We start from the raw sequence: 13,536 nt of genomic DNA on the forward strand, positions 1-13,536 counted from the left end.
GATTTCCAATTAAGTCTCTACTTCTCTCCCCACTGAGGTGATTTCTTCCTTTCCCTCTTCTTTCCTGGTGTGAACAGAACAGGGAGGCACAGTATCCTTCTGTAGCATTGGTATGGAAACTGCCCACATTTCAGTTTGAGAGAAGTCTGGCCATTCTTGTGGCAGATAAATTGGGTTGGAAGACAAATGGGAATTTGACCAGCAGCTACACTTGACGTTGTTCCTACATCATGAACAAGTGTTCTAAGGATTTTAGTTACACAAACCATCACAAAGTTTCCAAGAGAAGAGAAACTGAACCAGTGAGGCTATGAACCTCACCCAAAAGGAGCATTTGTCCAGAACACTAAATGGCTTCTTTAATATTTAAAGAGAGGAAAAGAAAACATTCATGCATTCTTAGAGGTTTAAGCATTTTTTTCACTGTGTCATCTCTGAAAATATTGCATTCACCCCAAGGGTCATAATAACATTTTTTGGTTTGAGGACTATTTTGATTATAGGAAAGATGATCTTATACAGTGAACAGTGTCGGGTCATATAGCAGATGCATAATAAATTTAATGATGGAAAGTCATGATTAATAGTGCTAAACACTTAAAAAAGACTTTCAGCTTCCTCAAACCACATTCTTTTTAACCTTGCAAGAACCCTGTGGTTAAATGGAGAGCAGGTAACCATATGACAGCTGGAGAAAACTAAAGCACAGGAGTCTCAAGAATTTGTTTAAATTATTGATAGCTTTAGTGGGATTAAAAGTCAAGTCTGTGAACTTCCATACTGTATCTTGCCTATTAAATTATACTCATGTGGTCGAGTCAACAAAAGCACAGACTCAGAACTTAGGCAGATCTAGGTACAGACATTTTTGCATACTGCTTTATTTGTACCTTTAATATTCGATATCCTAGTAAAAAATAAAGCACAAAAGGTAAAAAAAAAAAATTAAGTGCTGGGTTTTTTCTGTATTCCATATCTAGGTTCATTCTTATTACATTTTAATTTGTATTAAATATTATTTTTTCTTGATCTGGAATATAGAGTCAGGAATGTTGGGTCAGAGAGTTTAAAGTGATATTCATTCAACTTTTTAGATATGACCTTAAGCTAATGTGAAGAATGGATGGACCACTCACATGTATCTTTGAGCTATGCTGCAGTGATAGAAACATCCTAGAGAAGAGAGTCTGATTTCATGTCCTGACTCATTTTTTTCTCTGTGAACTTGGGAAAATTACTCAATATTTTCATACCTAAGGTTCCATATGTATAAAAATTATAAGTTTCAACTCATGAGATGGAAAGGATTAACTGGTAGAATATACAGAAGACACTTAGAAAAGTGCCTATCACATACATGGTTCTCAATAAATGGCAGCTATTATTTTAACTGTTGTAATTACACTAAAGTATCTCTTTCCCTCATGTGTGACAAAGCCACTGAACTCTGGTAACTGGAAGTTGTCTTTTAATTTTAATTATTCTTATCATGCTTAATTATTTCCCCAATGAGGCCACACCATGGCAGCTAGTCCTAAAATATTCCCTCTTCTATTGATCTATTTATATAACTGCCCCATGCCTTATAGACTTCAGACAGTTGACAATGGTGAAGACAGCCAAATTCGTTCTAACAAGAAATTTTCCTTTTTAAAACAAATTTAATTTCCTTGGACATTTATTTTTTTTTTTATTTTTTTTAATGTTTATTTATTTTTGAAACAGAGAGAGACAGAGCATGAACGGGGGAGGATCAGAGAGAGGGAGACACAGAATCTGAAACAGGCTCCAGGCTCAGAGCTGTCAGCACACAGCCCGACGCGGAGCTCGAACTCACGGACCGCAAGATCACGACCTGAGCCGAAGTCGGACGCTTAACCGACTGAGCCACCCAGGTGCCTCATCCTTGGACATTTATATTTTCCTCTGTTGTGAGAATAGATCATGCCAAGGCCATACTTGGAAAACAATTAGCATGTTGAAATTTTCTCGATTCAATAATAAACATCCATTGAGCACCTAATGGTCCCTGCCCTCAAGAAATTTTTAGTTCCATAGGGAGAAAATCATATCAATAAATAATTCTAACATATATTTCCCTTTTAAAGTTTACTTTGTGATAAAGCTTTGCATATAGTGGTTTGAGAAAGTGAACTAGGGAGCAGGTGTGAGGGACAGGGAGACTGAACAGAGGAAGAGAAAAAAAAATGAAATGTATTATAAAGTTAGCCATTACTTCAGGCAACTGTTGCTTGATTTTATGGAACTGTCCAAAGAATTTTATGAAATATGTCTCAGAGCTATCTGCTCAGAAGACAAAAGGAAGATACATTTGTCCATTCATTCCTATATTACATTGGTCAAGTGCGGCCCCAAAAACCTAACTCTCCTGAAGTTTCTAATTGCATACTGTGGGTGTTGAGCTACTACAAATTATCCCATACTCTCATATCAGAGGAACCACAGAGCAAAAAGCAAGAAGTACATATCATGAAGTCCAAAATAAGTCACTCTCAAGTCTCAGCTTCATGGAGTTTGTCAAAATCTAAGCATATCTGCTTGCCATTACAATGGCTGGTGTAAAATGTGAGGCTTAGAATATGTGCAATTGTGCACAAGGGTTGCCTAATACAATCCACCTCTTGCCTTCCTCCAAACTGCTCAAACTTTTCATTAAATCCAGTATGTCACAAGGCTTCTGCAAGGGGATGACCAGCCACAATATCTGCAAAGACTTAATACAAGGGATTAGGTGAAAAAACTGAAGTCCTTGTTGTTGCAACTGGCCCCAAGGCAAAAATTGATATTCATTATCTCCCTCCTCCACTATCTGTCTTAGATTTTTCTTATTTTTGTTATCATTCCAATTTATATTTCCTGGATAAGTTATATAGATCAGCATCCTTGAGACATCTAAGCCCCTAGTTGTCTTTCTCTTGTCAGGAAATGAATGCTTTCTCCTTAGGGCACTAGGGCCTCTGCTCAAGCAGAAGTTAAGGTTGTAAAGATAATACAAGTTCCACAAGTGGTGTTTGAAAATGATGGCAAGAGGGGCCAATCCAACTCCCGTTTCTTGACTGTTTGACCTATCTAGTCAACCTATTGAAAACATAGCCCCCATAAATTTACTGTTGATTCAATACACAAACTGTATCCTAGAGGACAGCACCCCAACCCAATACCCCAACACTTGGCCAGTGGTAACCTCAAGCTGGCACCTTAGTTGAGCTTTAACTGGACATTCCACCATTCTAATATGTCATCTGCTTCAGGATAGTGAGATATGTGGTTAGATAAATGGAGTTCATTGTCATGCACACAGTGTTGTACCTCTTTTACCACTTTTATCATTTGGTCTGAAAACAACATGTGTGAGATATCCTTTTGATAGATAACTTACTCTATAAGCTCTCAAACAGTGGTGCTGGCCAAACCATTATTAATAAACAAGGAAAACTCAAATCCAGAATCGATCATTTTGTTAAGGACATATCTCTGCCCTTATTAGGGCGGAAGGGATCGGATATAATCAACTTGTTTCAAGTAGAAGGTTGATTGTACCATTTTAAAAGCCTAATATTGGCCTCTTTGCTGGCATGTTAGATATTCAACCATGGCAATAGATAAATCAGTCTTGATTAGTGGGATCCCATGCTTCAGACCTATGCATAACCTCCGTCATTGCCACCGTAGCTACCTTCATGGGTCCTCTGTAGAAAAGATGGGATGCCTGAGGATAGAGACTGGCTTATGTACTGTATTAGTCTGCCTGACGATTGTCTTCTCTGTAATGGGTGCTCTCTATGGGCATTAATGTTAATACAAAGTTCTCAGACATTGTGCCCTTTCACCAAAAAATCTACCTGCATGCCACTTTCCCAGATTTCACTATACTGGATCTTGCTCCTTCCAAGCGACTTGCCACTGGCCAGCATTCTTCTTACATCCTTACCATGAGCTATTTCTATAACCACACAAAGGGAATGCCAAGTGCACCACTCAAAGATTTACCCATTTGATGGATGTCCCCACCGCTGTCTTTCAGGACTTTACTGAGTGGCGCTTCACCTAAGCACCATTCAGATTAGAACTAGAATATTTGAATAAATCCATCTGGGAGCTAGTCCTCAGATTTTCTCTCTTTCATCAATTGGCCTTAGGAATCCTTCCATGAGGCATGTTGTGAGTTGAGGAAGAAGCATTTGTTCAATAAACGTAGGTGTATGGGAAACTGGGATAGCAATTCAAAGAATTTACTTGTGCATTCTGGACCTGGCCAGGCCCACTCTTATGTATGTACAATGCATCACTACAGTGCACATACAATTGTGTTACTTCATGGGTCTGATACTATCCAGCTCATGATAGACAACTTGGGCTTATAGTATCTTACTTGGTGCCCCATGACCTAACACTCAGTCTTTTCTAGGGTCCATATGAAACTGGGACCTGCATTTCAGAAGATGGGAGTTCCCTACCAGAACAAATATAACCTTCCTTCACATCCCTAAAGGTATAAACCCTGAGTCTCTTAATAGACCTTACCAAAGTCCCCACATTGTAATCCACCATGGGATATTCTATTAGTTATCTAACGGTCGCATATTGCTGTGTAATAAAATGCCACAAAATCTAGTGGCTGCAATTATTTTACCTTCCAACTATCATTTATTAAATCAGATATAAGTAACTAAATTAGCATACCCATATTGCTGGAAGCAATTATAGTCTGAGTGCCTTCTCTCTCACCCATTCTCATTTGTATCACTTGGCATTTGAACAGTAAAGACCTGAGACTCTCTCACCCACTGGGTAGTAAGTCATTTGCTACCATGTGGCCAAGTGTAGCCAGATGGGATGGGTAGTTCCACTCTTCCTTGCAGATGTGATGTACTCCTCCTTTAATCCAATACAAAAGATTGAATGTTTGTCCCTCCTGTGAGGTTTTCATTTCTACAAAAATGGCTATACTTTTAGTCCCTATATTAACCCAAATATATTTTCCACTCATCCCATTCCTGGCTTTATCTGGAGCCGGGGAATCCACACATGGATCACTAATTCTAAGTAACAGTCTTAACAATTGTTCCCCAGGGAACTGCTTATACCCATCAATAAAGTGGCTCAATTTCCTTTATTTTAAGTTTATTTACTTATTTTTAGAGAGAGAGAGAGAGAAAGCTTGAGCAGGGGAGGAGCAGAGAGAGAGGGAGAGGGGGAGAATCCCAAGCAGGTTCTGCACCATCAGTGCAGAGCCCAACGTGGGGCTCGAACTCATGAACTGCAAGACCACGACCTGAGCCGCAATCAGGAGTCGGATGCTCAACCAACTAAACGACCCAGGCACCCCAAAGTGGCTCATTTTCTTAACTGTATAGCCTCTAGTTTCCATGCTCTCTTGTTCTGTAGCATTTCCCGTGTTTATCATGTGTTTTGTGATTAGCAGTCAAACAAGAGTAGCTTTTGTCTCTAAAATCCTATCTGCTCAAATTCCCTTGGTTGGAGCTTCACTTGCGGGCCAAGCACAAAAAATAATAGTAATAAACAAAAATAATCTTGGTTATCTCTTGTCTGGAAACAATGAAGCAAATAACAAAATTCACCCTTTGCTGTCAATCTACATATCCTTCTTGGTTCATTTTTTTGTGTCCCCCTAGGCTCCATATCTATCATCTCTAAGTACCATTAGGTTTTCCCCAATCACAAAGCACAAAGTTTTTACGACTTCACAAACCAAGGATGACTTAGTAACCATTTCAGGCATAAAAAATTCATTTTCGTCTCTTCTTATCTGTGTCACTCTGTTCATGCTGCTAGAACAAAGCACCACACTGGGCAGCTTAAACAACAGAATTTTATTTCTCACAGTTCAGAAGACTGGAAATTCCAAGATCAAGATGCAGCAGATCCAGTGTCTGCTAAGAGCACACTTTGGTGGCTTAGAGGGGGTCGCCTTCTTACTGTGTGTTCACCTGGCCTTTCCTCATTGTGTGTGTGTTTGTGAGTGGAGGGAGAGACTGTAGGAGCAAGCTCTGGCTTGCTTGCTTTTCTTATAAGCTCTCTTATAAGCTTTCTTATAAGCTCTTATAAGCTCTCTTCCTTTTCTTATAAGGACACTAGTCCCATCTTGAGGACCCTACTCTCAAGATCTCATTTAAACCTAATTACTTCCTAAAGGTCTCACCTCCAAATACAATCACAATGGAAGTTAAAGTTTCAATATGTGAATTTGGGGGAACACAAGCATTCAATCCATAACATCATCTTCACTCTTTTTCCCCGAAAACAGTCTTAGCCACTTCTCCATACAAAGTGAGTAAGGGATAATTTTAGCCATTCTACTTCTGACACCAATAGCACTAATTTATGCTCATGGTGTCTTCTTCAGTGAATTGTTTATGTAAACACATTCCAGCCATGTGACCAGCCTCAAACATTGAAAACCCCCAGGTCCCACTGAAACCAGTTAAAAAGTCATAATTGATGAGCCCAATTATTATTACTATACAATGCTGACAAGTAATCACATTCTGTCCCCATACAACTCACAGACTCATGGTTGCAAGATATAATTCATCTCAGTTAGTCAACTGTAACTTTAGTTGAGGATCAGATACTATTCTACAGTCAACTCTGGGGACAAGCATGCAATCCGGTCTGACAGAGACTAACCCATGCTACACACTAGGAGTCAGCCAACTTTTTCTGTAAGGGGCCAGATAGTGAATATTTTAGGGCTTGTGAGCCCTATGTTCTCTGTTGCAACTACTAAACTCAGCTGTCATAGCATGAAAACAGCCATAAACATTGCATCAATGAATGTGCATGGCTGTACTTCAATAAAACTTTATGTAGCAAACTAGGCAATGAATCAGATTTAGCCTAAGTTGGCAGCAAGCCACCCCCTGTACACCATCACTTTTACTTGTATCGGTGCCTTCTCTGAATTTAACACAGAGGAACATCTTAGTAATTGTAATGCTATAACTTGTCAGCGGTTATGAGCAGCCTAGAGGTTACCTGCGCACTTACCACTGACAATGCCATCTGTACTGTTCCTGACTGATGAGTGAGCCAGCTCTATGATCCAATTCTGAGAAGTGGCTTTTAAGAACCACTTCTGTGCCAGTTTTCTTAGTTTGGACTTCCTGAAAGCAGAGGCTGAGACAGGGACTTGGGTGAGGATTGTTCATTTGGGACATGATCCCAGGACATAAGAATGAGGTAGGAGGAGAGAGACAAGGAAAGAGGAGCATTATTAAAGTCTCTTCAGTGGGTAATGAGGGTGTCAAGGACATGCAATCTAGATGTCCTAGAATTGTCACTGGTACAAAGAATAGGTGGTTGTAGTCCTTAGATCCTAGCTCTCAGCCAACGTTTGTTGACAAATATTAACTACCCTGAATTTCTGGACTGAGCTTGTGCATGGGCCCAGCAGGGTCTTACAGACCCCTGCAGGGCTGGAGAAAGCCCTCAAACAGAAACTGATGCATAGTGCACTTTGAGATAGGAAGTTTTCAGAGAAAGGTGACTCAACGGTTGTGCCAAACTATCATCACAGTGAGGGCTGAGATCAGAGGGACAGTGGCCCAGGGTGCCAGATATATAAAGGGTGAGATGGCACAGAAAGGAGAATTCACTTGTAGCACCAAGTAATAACCATCTAAATAAGTGGAAGTTTCAGAGGACTGAAGTACCAAGAAAAGAGGTGGCATAGTCTGGCAGATCAAAAGGGTAGAAAACCATTCCACCCAGGGCAGGGTGCCAAAGCTAAGACCAAGTGTCTACACTGGCTTTCACTTCCCAGATCACAAATACATCCAATTGTATGACCCATGGTTTTAATCCATTTTAAAACAAAGCAGGGGGCACCTGGTTGGCTCAGTTGGTTAAGTGTCTGACTTCAGCTTAGGTCATGATCTCATGGTTCGTGGGTTCAAGTCCCACATCAGGCTCTGTGCTGACAGCTCAGAGCCTAGAGCCTGCTTCAGTTTCTGTGTCTCCCTTACTCTCTGCCCGTCCCTTGCTTGCACACTGTCTCTCTCTCTGTCTCTCGAAAATAAATAAACATTAAAAACTTTTTAAAAAAAAGCAGATTCAGGGCAGTTTATACCTCTGGGTTCAAAATGAGGAGCACCTACTATCTTCTCAGCTGTCTCCATGAAGCCAGAGAAGCTCAGGCCTGTCCTACTGCCCAGAGGGACTCTTTCCTCTGCCAAACGAGCCAGCCCTGAGAGTCAGCCCCTCACAGCCTCTCTTCTGAAACCAATAAACCTCTAGTTAGAAAGCCAGAAGCTCCTGCTTCTATTTTATTTTCAATTGTACTCCCATAGAGCCTCAGGAGAAATTTAAGATGAGATAAAGAGAAAATTCAAGAACCTATGTTAGCATTTTGATATACAAACCCAAGATAAGCCTCAAAATAAACAAACCAAAAAAATCATTAAGAATAAGATACTTAGTATAACTTTGTGTTCAAAAATGAAAAAAAAGTTAGGGGCACCTGGGTGGCTCAGTTAAGCATTCAGCTTTGGCTCAGGTCATGATCTTACAGTTTGTGAGTTCAAACCCTGCATCGAGCTCTATGCTGACAGCTCAGAACATGGAGCCTGCTTTGGATTCTGTGTCTCCCTCTCTCTTCCCCTTCCCCATTCACATTCTCTCTCTCCCTCTCCTTCTCTCTCTCTCTCTCTCTCTCTCTCTCTCTCTCTCTCAAAAATAAATAGACATGAAAAAAAATAAGACATTTCTTATAATTTTGTGTTTAAAAATGAAAAAAAAAATACTAGGGGCACCTAGTTGGCTCAGTCAGTTAAACATATGACTTCAGCTCAGTTCATGATCTTGCAGTTTGTGAGTTTGAGCCCCATGTCAGGCTCTGTGCTGAAAGCTCAAAGCCTGGAGCCTGCTTTGGATTATGTGTCTCCATCTTTCTCTGCCCCTCCCCTGCTCACACTATCTCTCTAAAAAGTAAATAAACATTAAAAAAAAGGTTTTTTTTAAAGTGTATATTGCCTTTTTTAAAAAAATTAATTAAAAAAGCTTTAATAGTATAATAAAAAATGAAAAAAAACTAGAATAAACCTAAATGCCAAAATTTAAATAAATTGGCACATAAGTTGTTGAATAGTCATATTTGAAAATATTACACACTATTCAACTCACATTTTAAAAATACATAAGGATATTAAAAATGCTCACAGTATAAATGCAAATGTGAAAAGGCAGAATATAAAAGGCAAATACTAGTATAGCTTCTTCATTTTAGGTAAGGAGGTATACTTTCTTTTTACTATAGGCTTCTTGCTGAGGGGCTTCCAAGAACACCATAATGAAACAGAAGGAGATTGTTCACAGAAATGATCACCTGAAGAAGATTGAGCCAAGGAACCTTGCTGGTGGATTCCCAGACTCACATGCCTCTAAGACTGAAGAACTGAGACATTTTGTCCTGGTCACTGACCACAAACAAGAGGTAAAGAACACACAAAGCCTCATATGACTCAGAACCAGGCCCTTCCGAAATGTCCACTGAGCTTATCAGAGTCTTTATGGCACAGAATGGACAATAGTATAGGAGTGTGACGACTTGTTGTCCTAAATAATGTTGAGAAAACTGGGGCACTTTCACAAATATAGAAACAGAAGTAAGAAAAGTCTTTCATGGCATAGGAATGCAGCTAGCAGTGACTAATGTCTTGTGGTTCTTTCTAGGATAATAAAATGTAATGTCTACAGAGTTTGGCCTGAAAATGATTTCAGCTATTTCAGGAACACAGTCTTGGACAATTTATTGACACCCTGGCAAAAGAAGGATCATTCTCAAATCAGTAAATCAGTCTTCAGAAGGTAAGGAATCCTGATTTTGTGAAATAAAGACAGCATCACAGATCTGAAGGGAATCCAAGCCTGAACAAGAAGAAGAAAGGGAAAACAAAATTTGTAGGCGAGGATTTTGAAAAAAAGATTGGATGGAAATTTTGTAATTGGATGATCCTCATCTGTGGGGTGGAGGTGGGGCTGGCAGCATTCAATTTCATTTTGAATTCCTGAAGTGATTGAAACTGTCTCCCCCTTAATTTGACTTTTTCCAGGCCTCTCCTTGGGGTTTCACACACAGTCTTAGGAGCACTGACAGTGGCAGAGGGATAAATTAGAAGCCCCACAACACCTCTGAAACTGTTAGATGGAAATTCTCCTTTATTTTGGTTAGATCTAGCATCCCTTTAATTCAAGAACCATTTTGGACTCTGGTAGAAAGTCTAACAATTACTTTATTCCTGGCCTGGGACTGTTTCTGCTCCTGAAATTCATGGAATTCCTAGATTCTGTGGGTGAAAAAAATCGCATCAGCATCATGATAAAAAAGGAATCTATTTTTTTAAATACAAAGCCTGTCACTTGAAATGTTTCAAGTGTCAGGATAGACAGGTCCTAAGTGAAGGAAATTGAAATTACCATGTATTTGTATTAGACTTTTAAAAAAAAAAATTAATATTCTTCCAGTGATGTTTTGTTCACAATGATTTGATAAGACTGTCTTGATTTATTATATTGGCAACATCTTTAGACAGCAGGACCCAGGAGTGATACATCCTGGTCCAGAACCGCCAGTAGTTCTCTGATCAATGTTATCTCTCACATTTTGACAAAAAGTCTCTTTCATTTAGTGTGAATCTGTTTTAAGTTGAAGAACAGGCAAAATTATCAATCTTGCCTGGAGCAAATGAGTACACGGGGAAAAAATGAGATGCTATTAATAATATACAGAAACACTGCAGTTTTATGAAGTCATCCACTCTCTTGATGAAGAGAGAAGAATCCAGTTTAACTACTGACCATTACCTAATGAAGAGCTGCTAAAACAAACCAACAGGAACTGGTCATTGCAACATACAACAGTTAGCAATTTAGTACTCTGAGAAAGTATCTAAGTAAATTACTGGCCATCACATTTTAGTGCCAAATGCTCAGAATTCTTGTTTACTATCTATTCCAGAGAATATAGTCCTTCATTTACTATTTTCAATGATATCTCTAAAATAGAACAACAGCAACAGCTCAAAGTGTCAAAAGTGAGCTGTTCATCAAGAAACATACACATACTACTTGGTGATGGTACTCCAGATGATTTGGGAAATTTGTTCAGGTCAGTGATTTTTCAAGGCACAGATTTACTCCCATTTTCATCCAGTAAATAGTTGCCATTGATAAAGAGTCAACAGTCTGTCAAGAATGCTCAAGCTATGTTATATAATACAACATGGCTTTCACAGGGGGGAAACCAAGAAATAATTTATGTGAACTCCTTGATTTCATCATACAAGACAAGCACAGAAGTACCACCCATGCCTCTGAGAACATTGGACCATGCCCCTTTGAAAAAGCTTTGGCTCCTTTATCAAGAGCAATCTTCCTCTGGCAGTCAAGCACGCCTGTGTACATGAGGTCAGTTCCTTGGCATCCTGACTGCATCATCATTTAGCCACAAAGAGTGTCAAATGGGAAGGAAGTCAACACAGCAACCGTTGTGACAGATTATGGGATCATACATCTGATAAAGATGTAAGTAGCCTAGGGATCTGGTGGCATTCCTTTGCAGTGTCATAGACACCGAAGTAACAGCTCAGTAGATGATAGTGGCCTGCACAGACACATTAAAGCCTTGGTAGCCCTTAATCCCATCAGATTTGTATATCTTAACCAAGCAGTCACCCAGGCCCCGGGGTTCCCTTTCAGCTCCAGCTTTGCCCACATCAGCTGCTAGGCAGGTAAGGGCAAAATCAAGAGGATACACAAAACAAGGATGGGGCCCCAGCTACCAGATTCTGGGCAAAGGAACCTGATGCCGGATTCCGGGCAAAGAAGTGCCAAAACTGGGTTCTCTTGTCCACACCACCCACGAAGATCTGCTTGTGTTTATCTTTGAAGGTGAAGTTGAGAACCTGGTTGGGGAAGTATGTGATGATATATATTGGCCAGGTTACCCTGCCAGGAGGACGGGACTCCCTGCTCCTTGGAGATATGAACCACACAGTCCATAGTGCCCTTGTATTGCTTATCTATGGGGATTTGCAATGCTGAGATGCTGCACCTGCAGCAGCAGCTTGACCCACTCAGTGGGCGCTACCCTGGTCTTGGAGACGGCCACAGTCACTCCACCCAGCAGGAAGTCCTTGGCAAAGGACACAGTGGCATCTGTCATGTCGAAAGGAAAGAGGAGGCAGGCAACCGCAGAACTGCGGCAGGAACCGGCAGGGACTCCGGTACTCTGGGCTGCTTGTACTCATTTGCTCCGCAATTTATTCTACATTTGTTCACAAATAAAGTAAAACAGAGTAAAAATTAAACAAATAAGTTAACAATGAAATGCCTATCATGTCATGGAAGAGAGTTGTCATAGAAGGTACTGGAGAGATGACTACTTGTCAATCTCATTGAAAAAGGACCTTATGATTTAATAAGGCTGTAACACTATATCCTCCATACACCATACCAGGTAGGATATGGTTAGTGCCACAGAGAGAAACTCCAAACTATGTATGCCGAAAGGGATGAACAATGAAGGGAGTATTTTTAAATGGCGCTGACCAATGAGCAAGATTTCAGTGGTCAGTGAGGGCATTCTGGGTGGGACATACTCTGGGCAATGATGTAGAAGCAGGAGAGTGCACAGTATACTTTGAGATTAGCCAGGAAAGTCACGTTGGCTTCTATAGGAAAGTAATGGGAGATGAGATGGAACATGTATTGGTTGGTATTTACCCTTTTGCAAAAAATAAATAAGTAAATCAGAGAATCTAATTCAACTATTGGCTACTAGAGGAATAGATAATATATAAAACATTATGATGAGTTACATAAAAGAATTAGTGCTGGACAAAATTGTCAAGGGGATGAAATTTGTCTTTGGTTCCCACACTCTACCCCCTTCACGACCTTAATGGTTTCCTTAATCCTCTTAAAAATCTACTTGTAGCTCCTCACTTCATAGGTAATTGCAAAATTCTGGTTAGCATCTACCACTGTTCCCTCAGAGATGCTCTGTATGTTTTAGTTGGAATAAAAGGGTTATTAAGGATGAAACAGGAAATTCAAGCATAAATTAGTGGATGAAGAAGAATTAGGGAAGATATTAATTAGCCTTCCCAGATTCCTAAAATCAGTTACTACATATAGGGTTAAGGTTTGCTCTAACGATTACTTGGGATCTTAATCTTTAAGATAGAATTATTTTTCCCCCACTGCTATGGAAATCCTCCTTGGAGTAAATTTCTGACTGTGTCTAATTAAGGAAGAAATTTTTAAATGCCTGCTAAGGGAAGTTGGAACATTTGCAGCTGTTTGGTTAGTCCATATCCATTATGAATTAATTTTTCCCCTTCCGTAGTAGCTAGAGCACATAAACTGATTTATCCAGCCTCCCTTATAGCTCCCTTCTGGCCAAAGAGACTGAAGCAGAAGTCTGTTGAGGAACATCTAGGAAACTTGTGCTTCATTGATAAAGAGGACAGTTGGTACAGCCTCTTCAAGACT

General features: G+C 39.9%; 1 pseudogene; it reads right to left on the reverse strand.

Annotated features, from left to right (window-relative positions):
- Positions 1 to 11,296: 11,296 nt before the first annotated feature.
- Positions 11,297 to 12,205, reverse strand: LOC122225604 (annotated as a pseudogene).
- Between the last annotated feature and the right edge of the window lie 1,331 nt (positions 12,206 to 13,536).

The sequence above is a fragment of the Panthera leo genome, chromosome B4 (genome assembly GCF_018350215.1).
Source record: "Panthera leo isolate Ple1 chromosome B4, P.leo_Ple1_pat1.1, whole genome shotgun sequence".
Lineage (NCBI taxonomy): Eukaryota > Metazoa > Chordata > Mammalia > Carnivora > Felidae > Panthera > Panthera leo.